Source organism: Callospermophilus lateralis, chromosome X (genome assembly GCF_048772815.1).
Source record: "Callospermophilus lateralis isolate mCalLat2 chromosome X, mCalLat2.hap1, whole genome shotgun sequence".
NCBI classification, from domain to species: Eukaryota; Metazoa; Chordata; class Mammalia; order Rodentia; family Sciuridae; genus Callospermophilus; species Callospermophilus lateralis.
Window position 1 is genome coordinate 11,870,266 of NC_135325.1, and position 12,592 is coordinate 11,882,857.

General features: G+C 37.5%; 1 pseudogene; it reads left to right on the top strand.

Annotated features, from left to right (window-relative positions):
• The first annotated feature begins 10,844 nt into the window (after positions 1–10,844).
• LOC143639339 (E3 ubiquitin-protein ligase RNF168 pseudogene) lies at positions 10,845–12,287 on the top strand (annotated as a pseudogene).
• Positions 12,288–12,592: the final 305 nt, after the last annotated feature.

Consider the following 12,592-nt stretch of genomic DNA (forward strand, 5'->3'; position numbering starts at 1 on the left):
GAAAGAGTATGGAGGATCATCAAAAAAAACAGAAATAGAATGTCCATATGATCCAGCAATTCCACTATTAGGTATATATCCAAAGGAATGCAATAAGTACATCAAAGAGACATCTGCACATGCACGTTTACTATAACATTATTTACAATAGCAATGTTATTTAGCCATAAAAAGAATGAAATTCTGTCATTTGCATATGTATGCAAATGAAGGGCATTGTGTTAAGCAAAATAAGTTAGTTATAGACAAATACCACAGTTCTTACATGTGGAAATTAAATAGTTGATATTGGCTGGGAATGTGGCTCAATAGTTAAGTGCCCCTGGATTTGATCCCCAGCACCCAAAAAATAAAAACGTTATCATTAAAGAGACAGTAGAATAGGGGTTACCAGAGTCAAAGAAGGTTGTGAGGGAGGGAAGATAGAGAAAGGATGGTTAATGTATACAAGAGTGCAATTGGGTAGGAAGAATAATTTTTAATGTTCTATAGCACAGCGGGACAACTGTTGATGACAACAATTTTAATCACATATTTCAAAATAACTAGTAGAGGGTTGACAGTGAAGTTTGGTGGAGAAGTATTTGGCTACATTGCATGAAGGTCTGGGTTCCATCCCAGCACTACAGAAAGAAGAGGAGGAAGAAGAAAGGAAAAGGGAAGGAGAGAAGGGGAGAAACAAGTTAGAGAGAATTAGTAGCAGAAAAAGATAAAATTGTATAGTGGTACATTTGGCAATTGCCTTCATCTGATCATTACATTGTGTGTGTGTGTGTGTGTGTGTGTGTGTGTATGTGTGTGTGTATATATATATATATATACACACACACACACACATATACACTAAAATGCCACATTATACCCATAAATATGTACTATATTTATACGTACCATAAATATGTGTCAATTAAAAATAAGATAATCTATTTATTAAAACACACTAATATGGGCTGGGGTTGTAGCTCAGTGGTAGAGCACTTTCCTTGCATGTGTGTGGCCCTGGGTTCAATCCTCAGTACCACATAAAAATAAATAATAAAAATAAAAATATTGGGGGCTGAGGATGTGGCTCAAGCAGTAGCACGCTCGCCTGGCATGCGTGCGGCCCGGGTTCGACCCTCAGCACCACATACAAAGATGTTGTGTCCACCGAAAACTAAAAAAATAAATAAATATTTTTTAAAAAGATATTGTCCATCTACAACTAACAAATATTTTAAATAAGAAACACTAATATTTGTTTCTTCAGAAAAAAAGTGTATAATTTATTCCTTTTTAAACATTTTTTAGATGTTGATGGACCTTTATTTTATTTATTTATTTATTTATATGTAGTGCTGAGACTCAAACCCAGTGCCTCACACATGCTAGGCAAGTGCTCTACCACTGAGCCACAACCCCATCCCCAATTTACTCTTTGGACAACATACAAAATTGCCTTTTTATGCTACAAAATACAATATAGAGTATGATCCCAGCTTTGTAAAAGTTATAAAAGTCCCTAGTGTGATCAGTTCATTTGTAAGTATTAAAATATAGGTCTGTGGTCAAACAGATTTCATATAAGGTGATGTTTTAAAATGAAGGTCTCCTATCTCCCCTGACTCCGCTCTCTCCCACCCTCCTCCTAACTCCATTCCCTTCTCCCCCTCCCCTACCCCACTTTTTGTGGTAATGGGATTGGACCCAGAAATGGTCTCCCACTGAGCTACATCCCTAGCTCTTTTAAAAATCAATTTGTCTTTATTGTTGCTGCTGCTGCTATTGTTTTATATCACCATCTGTCCTAGCTGGTGATCTATGCTGTGTTCACAAATCTGACTATTCCAATAACTTAAGAAAATGGTGAAGAATGCACACAAACACACAGAAGTGCCTTTTTAAATTCTGGGACAGCTCTCCAACCTTAGGGGTCCATGGAAAAAGAGAGAGCCACTGAAATTCTTTATTCTTATATTAGGGACACAAAGGGGAGGTTCCATAGAACATTCTATTCCAAAAAGGGCAAAGGGGGAGGATTACAAAGGCACAGGTGAGTATAACTCAACCCCACCAGGTAATGCCTACTCCTGGAGCCATGCCTCATTATCTGAGCTGAAGTAAAGCCCATGTTATTGCGGGGCACAATAATTGTTCAGTATCTCTTGCTCAGGACTTAAGGGCATGTATTTCCAAAGCAGCTCCTGACATATTCTCCCTTTCTTAATATAAAAAAAGCAACTGGGGAATTGTATCTTCCTGTCACTGGATTCTTGGTCCGAGGTTGTAATGACCTACTATTGAGACACAAAAGGAATTAGTAGAAAACATATTATTCCAATAACATATCATATAGAATGTTTTAATATATTTTTAGGATTAAAGTCATTTAATTAACTTTGAAAAATCCAGGTTATTATTATTACTCTGCTAAAAACTCATCAGAAGATTCTTAATATTTTCCCAATTTTATTGGGAAGCATTGTGTTTGGCCATAGTAACAGACATATTTAATTTGCATGGCATTTAAGCCTTTCCTCAAACCATAAAGCAGAGGGCTCATTTGCATTATTCATTATAGTGGCTTCTAAAGCATTTAACTTAGTCTCAATCCTTCCATCAGCACTTATCTGACTATGAAGGATCTTGGAAGTAATTTAAGTCAAATTATTAAGAAAATTCACATGTTGTAAGTTTTAAGACATAGCCATAAAGGCTGTAATTGTAGAAACAATGAATAATATTTAAAGTAGTCACTTCAAGGATCATGAGATCAAGAGCTCGCATAGGTCTGGTTAATGGCATGCACCTGTTTCAAATCCTCAATGTTAATTTCAGCATGCTAGCTGGCAATAGGACAAAGGAACATTGATGAAGGATCAGTGTCTTTTCCTTTATTATAACTAGAGATAAAGTTAGGAAAATTGCATTTTTATAGGTTACAGGATATTTAATCATTCTTTCTCTCAATTCTCACATATAAGGAATATTTTAGGTCTGTCAGTAATGTAAAAATTCTGGAGGCAGAAGTCAAACATCAAACATCCTTTTGGATGCCATCTTGCGGAGCACTAAAGTTTCTAGGAGTTATGGCATCCTCATGTAATTCTAGGAGACCAGCCTACAATATATCCACTATTTCTAGACACCTTATGTTATACTGGCAAGACATTTGCACAATCTATCCACTTAGGAAAGGTGCCAATTTCTACTGGAGAATGATTAGAGCAATAATACATTGATGGATATTTTCTATAAATAACTGGCATTTATAGGAAAAATCTATTTCAACAATCTTTCTTTTTTGACAATTGTCCAGATATACAGTCTTAATTTCTAAGAACCAGCATGATTGACTGTTTTAGGTTTCTCATATGCTATCTTTTTCTCAAAAGGTACTCCCAGACAGCCTGTTTACCATAGAATCAACATATAGGTATAACTGACCATTACAGTCAGTACAATTAATTCAGTTTCATGGGTGGATTTTCCAGTCCACACTGCAAGGCACATTAAAGGTGGACCTTAGAGGTGTCTCAAGAGTCTCTTCATAATTTTTACTTATCTGATAAGCTCATGAAACTTATAATAATATAATAATATTTAAAGTACTCACTGTTTACATGGCTGTAAATTCTGCAGCTGGAAATTTAACTTCCTGTGCCAAGTTTTTCAGTAATTTTCATGATGACAGGTTTAAACTCTCCTTTTACATCTGATTTAATTTACTGAATCATGTTCAGCAACAGTAAGACTCTCAATATTACAATTTAAGAAAAAAAATTTAAATATTTTGTAAGATCTAGTGTGTGCTATGAGGTCCTGTTTTCCCCCTTTTAAATATACTTATTAAAATTAAATAAAAGGCTGGCATAAGTCATAATATCATTAGTTTAAGTTATAGACAGTAGTACAAATATTTAAATAATAAGAAAAAATTTAACATCTTTAGTTGGTCTTGAATCTTGACAAAGGTTATTTAAAAGGACTATGGCAAATAGAGACTTCATTTTTACTAATGTATGACTTAATTTTTTACTTTAATGGAATTACTAAAAATGAAGAATATAATAAAAATTTATATTTTGAAATTAGCTCTAGATTAACTTCAAATGACTATCTTAATTTGTAATGAGGCTAGAGACAGAGTGGTGGTCTTTACTAGGGGCATGAGAAAAATATAGACATCTATCCAAAATAGGAAGTACACATGTTAAATAAGCCTAGAGAAGTTATTTTTAACCAATAAAAAATGAATTAAAAAATAATAGCATTTTATTTACCAATTTATGAAAAACTGTCATTATTGTTATCAAACCCAATTTGACCTAAGTATGAGGAGTTAGTATCTCAAATATTAACGGGTAAAAACAAGTCAACAGTATTGTTTAAGACAGTGATCTAATTTAGAATTTTATATGATATTGAGCTAGCAATAACATTTTAGGGATATTTTGTCAAAACAATCTTTGTGTATAAAGAAATAGTTGTATGAGCATCCTTAATAATTTTATTTAATGTAGTAAAAATAACTGATAATTATATATAATTTTGGCTTTACCAATTTTAAAAATACTAATGTATGGAGGGAATTACCTCATATTATTAAAGTTAAGAAAAGATCTATCATGTTAAATTTCTTATTGAAATAAGCTATGAGCTGTTGAGCTGATTTATTTATGGCTGTGTGTCTAATATTTTAGGGTAAGTATTTTTAGGGTTATTTTCCTCAGTGACAAACTATTGACAGGGGCTTGAAGTATTGCCCTGTTTTAATTTTTAGAGGCTTTCAAAGTCTGTTTTTAACTTAGAAGAGGAGTAAAATTTTTACCCAGGAAATGTATTTCTCCTGGGGCCAAGACTAGCATTTTACTTCTTTTTCTGTCTCTATGTTTTTCTATCTCCCATTTGATCTTCATTTAAACTGTGGTGTAATATCCAAACTTGGCTAAGACTATGTTAACTTCTGTAAATCCCTTGGAAAGCCTAGGCTAACTGGATGATAAATTCATCTTTTGAAAATGGGTGGCCCCCTATAAGTTTAAGGTGCTGTATTGTATCTTTAAGTATCTCTAGGAAAATAATAGGATTTTTCTAAAGTCTTACTAAAATTATTTTTGGCATTCTGTTTATCTGTTGGATATTAATCAATTTGGGGGAGTTGTCTGTGCTCCAGACAATTAGGTTTGTTCCTATTCTGTGTTATTGACACATGGTTAAGATAAATTTTCTTTAAAATTGTTTTTTTAAGATGGCCCTTCTATTTTAAAGTTTACCTGAGTAACAGCATAATATCTATCTAGATAATGTTAGACATCTGGCATAATTTTGAAATATTACAATACATAAATTTGGATCTCTCGAAAATCTCCCTGAATTTGTTCTGGTCTATATTAAGTTTGAGAGGTCTCCTTTGATCTTTCTTTCTAGTAGATAATTTTAAGGTCTTCTCTGTTAATAGTAATTGGGGCTAGATATGAACATGAGATACTTTTTATTGATCATTGTAATTTTCCACATTAGCTGATCCATTTTGATGTTACATGCAAATGGACAATTTAAAAAGAACCCTCAACCTCTTCCTGAAAGAAGGTCTCAAAATATCTCTATATCTCAGAATATTATCCTTTAAATAGGTGTCTGTAATTGCCTTTTAGAAAATATGATTAAGGTTACTTCCCAAGTGTAGGGAGTATATACAAGTCTTACAATATTTCATGGATTATAGTTCCAGTCAGAGAATTTATATAATGCAAATGAATTACCCACAAAGTTTGTAACTTTTATTGCTCAAAACTAACGTATGACTTTAATTTGGAGAGCTTGAGTTGTAATAAAATGTTCTCCCAAATCCCACAAATATTCAACAAACGGAAGAAATATGCAAGAAGCAGCAGTAATCATTACTGATGTCTTTGAATCAATCAAATTTAGTCTCCAAGGAGAAGTGTCAAAATTGGAATTTAAGTAAGCATTTTAAAATATTTATGGTTTGATAAATGATGTATGAATTTGATTCATTAAAAACTGGTCCTTGTTCAAACAGCAAGAATTATTAGGTATAAGCTTAATATTTTAATAAGCTCTGTCATGTCAGAACGTGGACAGAAAGCTTACATCAGCATAATAAAATCAGGGAAATAGCCTGAAATATCCTAGAACTGATCAGTCCAAATATTTATAGTCAGTCCAGTTATACATAAATCTATCTTTCAATTGTTTGAACTTTTTTATGTCATCTGTCTAGATAAGTATATAAAGATTTCCCTATTTACAAAAATCCTTTCATCATTATAATTTAGAATATAAAGACCTCTCTTTTACCCAAAGATGATTTCTTTCTTCTCCTTAGGACCTGCAATGTATATTTCCTCTCTGTAGAAGTATCTTCTTTTCCTTTTTTATAATTATTTCTTTTGATTATACTTTGGAACAATTTCTGTAAATCTGAGAATCTAAACAAATTATTGTACCTTGATAAGAAGAAATATCTCAATGAAAATGTAGTTAAAGCCTTTAGACATTTGTTGACAGAATCATATCTGTTTATCATCTTATAAAAGTTTGTACAATAATTTGAAAATTAGAGATTACTTGATGGTTGTATTATCTCTTGAAAGAAAATTTTTATAGTAAAATACATTTATCTTAAATTTTTTTTTTTTATTTTTTACCTATAGGTTGACACATATCTTTATTTTATTTTTTTATATGGTGCTGAAAATTGAACCCAGGGCCTTGCATGTGTTAGTTGAGCGCTCTACTTCTGAGCCACAATCCCAGCCCCTATCTTAAATATTTTTAACTTAAAAAGCAGAGCACCAGATAAATGCATGTATAAAGGTATAAATTACATGCTTCCTGTTGTGGGAAGGCAGTTAGAAGCAAATAGATACTTATTAATTAAACAAATAGACACATGTGTTAATTATTCTATAAATTAAGGACTATAGATTATCCAACTACCTGGAAAAATATGCATTAAGAATAAAGGTATAGCTTATAATTATGTAAAGCTTATGAAACCACATGGCTCTTAAATATTTGGATACATTGCAATGTACTTTACATCTGAGTTTGCCCCGCAGGGGCAGGGCTTGTTGCCCAAGGCAGGGTCCCGCCAGCCCCGGGAGTTTCCCCAGTGGGTTTGACTCAGTTCAATTTGACTGCCTTCCCCTGCCTGCAGTCCCTCTGCGACTGCATCACATGGGCGTTTCGCCATTCCCCTGGCGTCACAGAGGTTTGAGTAATGGCCCTGGCTGATGGGCCAGCTGGTGTAAGTTGGGATGGGGAAGCCAGGTTGCCACTGGGCGCTGGGTCCCTCCCACTGGGATGGGGCCTGTGCCCATGAAAAAGGATCTGAATGGCAGGCCCTGAAAATAAGCCTCCAGAGACACTCTGTGCCTGCAGGTTACCATCCAGTACCCCTTTGCTCCCCGCACTCTGCTACTTCCGGGACCATGAGGACTCAGGAAGCCGCAGCTGCGCTTCAGTCCCTTTGGGCGGGCGCCATGGGCGGGTTAGCGTCCCCAAGAGTTTTAACCTCCCCTGGAGTCACTGTATTGCCCCACCTGAGTAGGACCCCATGGATGGGACCCTGCCTTATCTATGTGACCTGTCCTCAGAGGTTAGCCCGCTTGCAGAGCAGTTGTGCTTCCGTCTTTTGCACTCTCCCTTCGCAGCATGTGGGCACCCCAAAATTCCCCCAACTCAACAGCAGGTTCCAGTGGCAGATGCAGGTGCTAGCGGGCATGCGTTTGGCACCCAGGCCAGGTTATCTAAAGGTTAAAAGTATTGCCAATGGCAGGTTGGAGCCCTGCATCTGTGTGACAGCCGCAGAGTTATAGCTCACTCGATTTTAAATTTTGGTAGGGATGCAGTGAGAGGCTCAGCAGATTTATTTGCCCAATTCAAGTTGTCTAAATAATTCTAGAAAGTAAGAATCAAATAAAAGTTTGAAAAATACTTTACTTTTTTAGAAGCAGAGAACTTCTGGAATTTTACATCCCACAAATAAAACAATCTCTCCTCTCTTCCTTCATTCTCTAAACATTAATTTACAGCACATAAATTCAAAAATTCTTATCTAAAACATTTCAAAACACAAAAAAATCCACATTAGTTTCACAATAAGTCATAAAAAGCGTGCTTATGAGAGAGGGCTACACTTTAGCCATATATCAGCTACCTTAAAACATCCCAGCGGCGACTCCCCCATTTATCGCCATGTTTCCTAGCTGGCGACCTATACTGGGTTCACAAATCTGACTATTCCATTAACTTAAGAAAATGGCGAAAAAAACACACCAACACACAGAAATGCCTTTTCAAAATCTGGGACAGCTCTCCGACCTTAGGGGCCCGTATAAAAAGAGGGAAAGCCACTGGAATTCTTTATTCTTATATAGGGGACACACAAGGGCAGGTTCCATGGTACATTCTATCCCAAAAAAAGGCAAAGGGGGAGGATTACAAAGGGACAGGTGAGTGTAACACAACCGCATCAAGTAACGCCTACTCCTGAAGCCATGCCTCATTATCCAAGCAGAGATAAATTTGCAGGGTGCAATAATTGTTCTCTTGCTTAAGGGCATGTATTTCCAGAGCAGCTCCAGACAGTTTTGTTTAGTTGTGTGTGTGTGTGTGTTTTGTTTGTTTGTTTGGTACTGGGGATTGAACCACAGGTGCTTTGCCACTGAGCTACATCCCAGTCCTTTTTTTTTTTTTTTTTTTTTGGTGTGTGTGTGTGTGTGTGTGTGTGTGTGTGTGTGTGTATTACTGAGGATTGAACCCAGAGCCTTGTGCATGGAAGGTAAGCACTCTACCAACTGAGCTATATCCCCAGCCCCCATCCTAGTCCTTTTTATTATTTTGAGAGTAGGTTTTGCTAAGTTGCTGAGGATCTTTTAAGATGCTGAGGTTGGCCTCAAACTTGTGATCCTCCTGCTTTCAGCCCCCCCAACTTGCTAGGATTATAGGAGTGCACCACTATTCCAGACTTGATTTACTTTGAGCTAGTCTCACTAAAATTGCCCAGGCTGGGCTGGAACTTGTCATCCTCCTGCCTCAGCCTTATGAGTAACTGGGATTAAAGATATGTGCCACCAGGTCAGCTGAAGCAGGTTTTCTTATGGCCCTATTTTCAATCTTTTGTAAACTGATATGCATTATAAAATACCCATGAAGTATTAAAGTCATGCAGTATTTCCTAATGTTACCTGACAATAAAGCTTTTGTAAAAGAATATCTGTCTAACACCAGTGAGGAATTCACTGAAGAAAGACCAACAAAGCTTGAAATGACTTGGCCCTTCACTGTGTAACCCAAGATACTATCACTTTTTCAAAGTTTTTTCCACCAGCAATTTCTCAGTCGTCCAATCAATGCCATTTTCCCCTACCCACCTTTGTCAATTTCAGCGATACCATTGATCATTCCCTCAATGAAAAGCAGAGCAATGATGTGGCTAAGACCTGAAAATCTTTGGCTGCTTCTAGTCCCCTCCAGCTGCCATTGAAGATATCCAACCAGTCTGCTAGAGAGCATCACCTATTCAATACACCCCAGCTGAGGAGCCAGATGGTCCAGTCCCAGATGAGCTCTCAGCTGAACACAGTTGACTACCAAGGACTACCACATAAAGCCTAGGTAAGCCCAGCCATCCCACAAAATCAAATATGGCTTGTGAGTTTACTGGCTTGCAGTACTGGGCATTGAATCCTGGGGCAAAAACACCACTATCTACATCCTCAGTACTTTTTGTAATTATTTATATGTTGAGGGGGGTACTGGGAATTGACCCCAGGGACATTTTGCCACTGAGTGACATCCCCAGCCCTTTTTAATTTTTTTCAGGGCCTTGTGCATGCTAGGCAAGTGCTCTGCCACTGAGCTAGATCCCCAACCTCCCCCCCCCTTTTTTTTAAAGAGAGAGAGAGAGAGAGAGAGAGAGAGAGAGAATTTTTTAATATTTATTTTTTAGTTTTCGTTGGACACAACATCTTTGTTTGTTTGTGGTGTTGAGGATTGAACCCTGGCGGCATGCATGCCAGGCGAGCGCGCTACCGCTTGAGCCACATCCCCAGCCCCCCAACCTCCCTTTTTAACTTTTTATTTTGAGACAGGTTCTCACCAAGTTGCTGAAAGACCTTGAACTTGCAATTCTCCTGTCACCGCCTCCTGAGATGCTGGAAAAACGTGTGTGCCACAGCATGCAAATATCTTTAAATACATAAACAACATACCAGCTGTGGTGGCACGCATCTATAATTCAAGCCCAGCTTTGGCAATTTGGCAAGACCCTATCTAAAAAATAAAAAGGGCTCAGGGGCTGGGGATGTAGCCCAATGGTACCCCTGTGTTGAATCCCCAATGCTGCAAAGTAAACAACAGTAGCAACCTACCATCCTCAAAGACCATACATTGAAGAAATATGTCAGCCCAAACTAGGAATTATTATTATTTGGTAATAAATTAATTATTATTTGGTAATAAATTAATTATTATTTGGTAATAAATGCCTAAAGAGAAATTGTGATTTCCGCACATCAATACAGAACAATTTCAACCCTCAACAGGTGGAACCATGCTAGACACTAAGGGGTACACTCACTGGTTTGTAAGTTCTCAAATGTGGCTGACAGAAAGGAAGCAGGCATGCTGAGGATTGACAGACTGGGGCGGGGCTCAGTGGGACGGGGCACAAAAAAACTCCAGCACACCCTACAATAGGTGTCAAACGGAAGTTCCGGCTTCTCAGCGGAAACAGCATTTTTTCTGAGCCGCGGCCTCGAGGCGAAGCAATTATTTGACGAGAGCTTCTTCGTCTTCGGCTACTGATAAGTAGACCTTGTCAACGGATTGAAATGGCGCTATCCAAACACGCCATTCCTTCATTGTCGGAATACCAGTGCCAGATATGTCTGGAAATTCTAATAGAACCTGTGACTCTGCCTTGTAACCACACGCTGTGTAAGCCGTGCTTCCAGTCGACCATAGAAAAGGCGAATTTATGCTGTCCTTTCTGTCGCCTCTGGATATCTTCATGGACTCGGTACCATACTCGAAGAAATTCTCTTGTCAATATGGAACTGTGGGAGATGATTCAAAAACACTACCCAAAGGAATGCCAGCTCAGAATTTCTGGGCAAGAATCAGAGAAAGAAGTTGAAGACTACCAACCAGTTCGCGTGTTAAGTACTCCCGGGGAACTGAGAAAAGAATACGAAGAGGAAATGAGCAAGATGGAGGCAGAGCGCCGGGCCCGGGAAGAAGAGCAATGCAAAGCTAGTGAAGAATATATTCAAAAATTGTTGGCAGAGGAGGAGGAGCTAGAGAAAAAGACAAGACAGAGGCAAAGTGACATGGACTTGAAAACGGAGGAACAGGCAAGAAACCTAACTGCCAACAGTTCCTCTGACGGAAGTATCTTGGCTTCTCCTCTGAATTCTGCAGAATCTGAACCAGTTGCAACAAAGTCACAAAAGAAAAGAAAGAACAAACAAAGACATATTGAAGACAGGTATTTGTCACCTCTGCATCAATTTGAGCCAGCATCACAGTCTGAGGTTGTAGGAGAAGTCAGAAAAAACTATGTATCCAAGAACATGGACAGTGATGGTAAAAGCCCAATGCAGCAAGAAATTGAAGAAAACATGCCAACAGTTTCTTCACAAATAGGCCTTGAAATTAAAAAACAAGGTGCAAAGTCTTCCATGGAGACACCTGTGCCACGGTTGTATGTCTCTGGTATGGAAAAGCACCTTGAAGGTAAAGCCCAAACCAGCCCAAGCTGTTGTCATAAAGAGTTGTTTGTCGTGCTTGAAAGACTTAAACCTGGAGCTCACCACTCTATAGAAGCTGCAGTCAAGCCTTATGACAAAACTCAGAGTAAGAGCACTACACCGAAAATTGGAAACAACACCTTTGAGAAACAAAAAGGGTCTCACCTACTGATCAGCAAAAATATTGCCAAAAGAAAAAATGAGGAATCTTCATCTGAAGCAGTCAACAATCCACGCTGTTCTGCAAAAAGAGAACTGTTCCAGAAATCTCCCTCGGATCAAGAGGAATCAGAAGTAAGCTTCACCCAAAAAATGATGACTTTGGAGCACCAACTTTTTGAGAGACATAAACAACAAGAAGAGGATAGGTTGTTGGCGATACAACTTCAGAAGTCTGTGGATAAACAAGAAATGTATCCAAATCGGCAAAAAGGATCCCCAGATGGGTATCCTTTCCGAGCTGCATCCTCATCTGCATCCAACTTGGTAAGAGAAGGGAAGTCCAAAAAAAAGTCCAGAAAATAAACTGACATAAGGTATTCAACAGATTAAAATGAGCACCCTTCTTTTAAGATCCAGGTGAAGCAGATCAAAAAAAGATACGACAATGACAAATTCTACTAGAGGTAATTATAATCTATCTAAAAGTGCTCATTTCTTACAGAAAAAAATGTTTTTCAAAAGTGTGAGAAATATACAAAGTAATACATGGGTAAAGGGAGTATTTTCTGATGTACTGAAGCTGTATTATGAAGCTGTCTGTTCTGTCAGAATCCTTAAAAATTTATGGTTTAAAGCTTTATAAAAATTGTCATCTGTTCTGTAAGCAA